This window comes from Pinus tabuliformis, chromosome 5_2, assembly GCF_031772625.1.
Source record: "Pinus tabuliformis cultivar Carrire ecotype Pingquan chromosome 5_2, CPIR1, whole genome shotgun sequence".
Lineage (NCBI taxonomy): Eukaryota > Viridiplantae > Streptophyta > Pinopsida > Pinales > Pinaceae > Pinus > Pinus tabuliformis.
In genome coordinates, this window is record NC_142306.1 from 782,560,296 (window position 1) to 782,566,124 (window position 5,829).

Below are 5,829 nucleotides of genomic sequence, written 5' to 3' on the forward strand. Positions count from 1 at the left end.
TCTAATTCTCTGCCCTAGTCACATGGAGGATGGGTCATGGGAGCAACTAGAAAGCTCCAATAACTTGGAGATGGGCCCCATGAGAGAGATTGCATGTTTAAATTGATTTGCCTTAGGCCTGTGCATGTGACTTAGACTCAGAGTGAAAATTCCTCTGCATTCCTCATGTTGATCGATTATTTATTTGTTTTTCTAGCTTACCTTGTTCGGGACTCATCATGTAAAGGTTAGAAAAGGGTCATTGGACTTATAGAAGATTTTTTAAAAGGAATATTCATTAGTAAATGAAGTTAGTTGCTAGAATAAGTCGAGGATCATTAAACGAAACCACTTTTAACATATGAATGATTGGAATTAATTGATTTAATAACCTTCAGCAACTACAAACATGTGGAGAAAGGTTGCTCATTCTGTTGGTTCTCTTGTGTGAGAAAATTTTCATAGTGTTTTGGAGAGCCATTGTTGAGGAGTGTGAATTTTCTAAAGCATAGTGTGCATGGAGGTATTACTAGAGCAGAGACAAAAGCATGCATGGCTAAAGACTATTCTTATGCAAAAGACAAGTGTCAGGGGTACAAAGGATTTTTTTAATGAATTTGTGATTGGAGGGGAAAAATTATTGTTTGAGTTTATATGATTGCGATAGATTGGTTGTAGTAGTGTCTCATGTTTTCATATAGCATTTACGTATTGCATTGTTGAGTTTTTCCATCTAGTTTATTTGCAGAAAATGTATTGAGGACATGTGAGTTGAGTATGTGAGAGAGGGCTATGATTTGAGTTCATTCAATAATTGATATTTTGTGTTTTGATTATGTGATATGGATATATTTTTGTTGTGATTTTCATGTTGATCAGCTCAAGTGTTCTAGTTTAAAAATGCATGAAAGATGAACTACATAAAGAAGTGGGGTGGGTGATCTGGAAAAACAAGTATTGACAACATATTTCTTCATAAGTCCAATGGGTGTTGGGGAAGGATTGTAGATTATATAGGTGTCTGTAGAGTCATAGATGGAGATCATAGATCCTTTCAGATAGTTGCCATATTGTACTCTCTACATAATGATTTGCAAAATAGATAATAAAATATATTGAATAGCTCAACAACAATAGGTTGGTTTTTTTCCTAGGGAAGGTTTTCCACCAGATATCTTGTGTTCCTATGCGATGTGTTGATTTTGATTCATTATGCATGTTTATTTCTTATACTATGGATCTCATGTGTTGATTCTAGTTGAGGTTGCATGTTCACATCTAATGTTTATTTTTGGAGTAAAAGATTGATTAATATATTGGAGAAAAAGTTTTACGTTTAGGTTTTAACCCTATACAAAAATTACTTGCATATGAATTCTAAAAACAAAAAATAAACAATAGCGTGAGCATAAAACATAAAATAGATATACACAAAGATTTTCCCCTAGATCCCAAAACCGGGACAACTAGATTGACTTTTCATTATGTTCCTTTCAGTGATACAATAAATATATATACATGTTGAAGCATCCATAAATCCCAATCCATTAACCGTAGATTAGAACATAACTGTAGTTCCCTTGACTGGATTTGCAAAATACCATGGACCGAAAACCATCGTGCCCAAAACCATGTGTGAAATCCATGCACAAAATGATAAGTAGCTCTGCCCACCTAATATAGGGTCCAAAAAAAATTCTTGGGGTGCTACCCCTGTCACCCCCCCACATGTGGGGTAGTCGTGGAAAGAATATAACACAACCCAACATTCTCCCACTTTTTCTTTTCTTTCCACAAGGGGCCACAGGAGAGCTTATTCATTGATCCAATCTTGCAATGTCCATTGTTTCTCTACACCAAGAAAACTTCTCAATGCTCACAAACTTTGTCAATGCATCTGCAGTATTCTTCATAATGTTGACCTTTACCAGCAACACCTTTTTATCCTCAACCATATCCCTCACAAAGTGATAATAAACATCAGTGTGCTTTGTCGCTCAATGGTAAGCAGGGTTCTTTGCTAAGAAAATTTCACTTTGGCTATCACAGTCTATCCTTATATCTTGCTGTACTAACCCCATACTTGAACACAATCTCTGCAACCAAACTGCTTCCTTTCTTGAATGAATGGCTGCCATGTGTTTTGCCTCTGTAGTTGAAAGTGCCACTACAGACTGTCTCTTACTCATCCAACTAACTGCAACTCCAAATAGGTTAAACACATACCCACTTGTAGATATTCTCTGATCCATATCTGCAACCCAGTCTGCATCAACAAAGCCACAGATGTCCAAAAATCTGTCCAATCATAGTCTTCCTTGGTAGCACAAACCATAATCACTAGTGCCATGCAAATACATAAAAACTTGCTTCACTACTGTCCAATGCTCCTTCCTTGGTTTTGACATAAACTTGCTCAATACTTCCACTGCATGTGTAATGTCTCATCTAGTACGAACCATTGCATACATCAGGCTACCGTGAGAACTTGCATATGGAACATGGGACATGTCCTCTTCCTCTTCTTATGTATTGTGACACTGTTCAGCAGATAACTTTACACCTACAGGGATAGGAACCTTCACCGGTTTACTATCCTGCATATTAAACCTCCGCAGTATTGCCTTGACATACTTCCTCTAGTTTAACCAGATCTTCCTCTTTCCTCGATCTCGTTTAATTTCCATCCCAAATATAGCTTGTAGCACCAAGATATTTCATGTCGAATTTGGAGGAGAATTGAGTCTTCAAATCCTGGATAATTTCTTTGTCATTTCCAACTAGCAATATATCATCCACATACAAGACTAGATAAATAACACGGTCACCAATTAATTTAAAATAAACATAGTGATCTGCTTTGCTTCTGGTGAAGCCAAGTCCCTGTATAAATATATCCATTTTTTGATACCACAACCTTGGTGACTATTTTAACCCATACAGAGAATTTTTTAACTTGCATACTAGTTCTTTCTTACTCTTCACCGCAAAGCCTTCAGGTTGCTTCATGTAGATCTCTTCTTCCAGATTCCCGTGAAGAAATTTTGTCTTCAAATCCATCTACTCTACCTCAAAATAAAAAGCAACAACAATAGACAAAAGTAATCTAATAGAAGCTACCTTGGCAACAATAGAAAAAATATCACCAAAATTAATTCCTGCACCTCAGAATAACCTTTTGCTACCAAGCGTGCTTTGTATTTCTCCACCTTTCCTTCTACATTCATCTTCTTCTTGAACACCCATTTCCTTCATGTTGATGGTGTTTCACCTACCAACATGTCAAGGGCATCTCCTCGGTAAGAAGTCCCAATTAGACCTCAGACTGTTTGGTGTAGGAGTCCCAGCAGTGGGTCGTATAAGAATGCCTTGACCATGATTTTGCACAGAGACAAGTAACATAGCTCTGTTAGTAGCAAGGGTGTGACCGTTGCGGTGACTCAAGGAAGGTGCATGAGAGGTTCTGACACATGTGGGTTGAGATGAGTGCGCCCCTGGAAACCTGTAGCAGTACTCGGATGGAAAGGGAACACACGAGCGAAGATGCATCACAAGCTAGAAAGCAAGTCAGCTAGAAATCCAAAGTGATGGTTAAACCAATCAACACATTTCCAAAAGATTCATACGTGCTCATACAAAACAATCCATACATGCGTGCGTAAGAAAGCAAATACATATCTCATTTAGAGTAAACAAGATAGCTGGAATACAATACAACATATGCATGAAACATGTTGGCTCTTATTATATAAAGAAGTGTAAGTTCCAGTCATACAATACATCCATGTACACCCACTAACCCCAACAATGGAATGTTACAACCACATCTGCCTACTCCTCTAATGAGATGTACTAGCTCTGTGTGGTGTAGAAGCCAAGGCGCGTTACAATATTGTCCAAGCTCCCTCCAAGATAGTATTATTGGAAGCTTGGCTTATTAAAAGCCTATACAATGAGTTATGAGGGACTATTTATAGCAAAGGGTGGAGTGGCCCTTGACATTCCCCTTTGTGCATGTTCAACTACCCTCATGACTCTTCACCTACTCTATGACTGTAAAATTCACTATTGACACTTGACCTACACTTGACATGACTTAACATTACAATGCACATGTACCCATGTGAACACAACGACTTGAGCAAGATATGATAGACATCACTCTAACTTAGACAACCATGGAAGTCCAAATCCTCAACATCCTCATGTTTATCAACAGTAACATATTGATGCCAAGATCTATAATCCTTGATGGTGTCTGTGTGTTCTGCGGTGACATCTATCTAAAACATGACTCTTGCCTCCATAACATTTAGGTACACTGCTCAAGATCTTCTATCCAACTCATTTGAAAGAATGTGCATCATTGTCTTCAATGTGGCTGGACCAGCAACATACTTGTGGATGATATCTGCACTGATGGGCAATTCTGGGCTAGTGGGAATGTGCATTAACTCATCGAAGTATGAGTCAAACTCGAGTTGGACCTGTTTCATTTTGTTTGCCTGGGTGAGAGTCCCAATTGATGGGATCACATGTGCACACACCACAACATCCATACTCTTGAATACTTGTGCATGGGAAGCCTCTATGCTAGTGATGAACTACGAGAGCTCTCCATAGTTCTGGATCTAACCCCAGATACGTGCTTTCAGCTTGACTACATTGACCCTCATCATATTAGGCAAGTGAAGTGGGGCTCCCTTGTACCTCATCGTCCATGTTTGCATGTCATCAACAATAACATGCAAGGTCATTAAGATACATGCTCTTCTAACACATCACTGCTCCCATTCGTTGAGATGGATGACTGCCTTGTACGTGGTACCCAACTTGGAGTACACTGCTCGGATAACTGTGTCAAGGGACTATACTTCATCTAGTATTGACTTCTTCAGTTCAGCTCGAGTGGACATTGTCACCAAGTCTTCTCCTTCATTGGCCATTTGTAGTTCCTTTTCCATTCACTCATTATCAGCTATTAGGAAGTAAACACTTGAGTTGGTGGCTTCGGCATACACTCTGGATGCATTGGCCAAGGCAGTTGGATGTTTGTGCACATCAGTCATGATCACTCATTCCTCAACTTGCGCAAGAGATGTATGATCCTCTGAAGTTGATAGTCTGCGAGACTACACAACCCTATGTTGGGATTCGTCGAACACGATGTTGTGCAGTTCTTCTTTTGGCTGATCACCAAGGATCTTAGCGCCTCCTTGGTAATTCAAGACTTGCTCATCATCTAGATGCATTGAAGCGGGTGATTCGATCTCTTTGTGGTGAGGCATGAGGTTGGTGTGCTATTCCAACTCCTGTTGCTCCATGTTTGCATCCAAGTATTGAAGTGCTTGTTCTATCTCATGAGCGAAGTCTTGCCCCTATGATGGTTCACCCTGTTCGCTTGATGCCAATGTTTCAAATGAATCAACTACTTGTACAGGCATTACTTCATCTGTTTGCACATGTTGCATTCCCTGTTGTATATGCTACTGCTACCCTTCCCTCTCCTGTTTGCACAACTATTGTTCCTTTCGGAGTTCCTCTCTTAGCTCATGCAACTCCTCTGCTTCTTCCATTCTCTTCTTATCCATCTACCTTCACACGATTCGCTTGTCATGCTGCTACCTCTTTGCCTCTATAACCATAACTACATTCTCTACAAGTGGATCTATTCGAAATTTGCAGCTTTTCTCCTCCTCCATGCAATTGACAATCTTCCTCTTAACTTTGTCATGCACTGGTATGCTTGCCTCTACTACCAATGCTACTACTGCTGGTGCTAGTGCTCTTCATGATGCTGCTTCATGTTGCTTTGATAACCACTCCACAGTGAAGTCGACCGGTTCATTG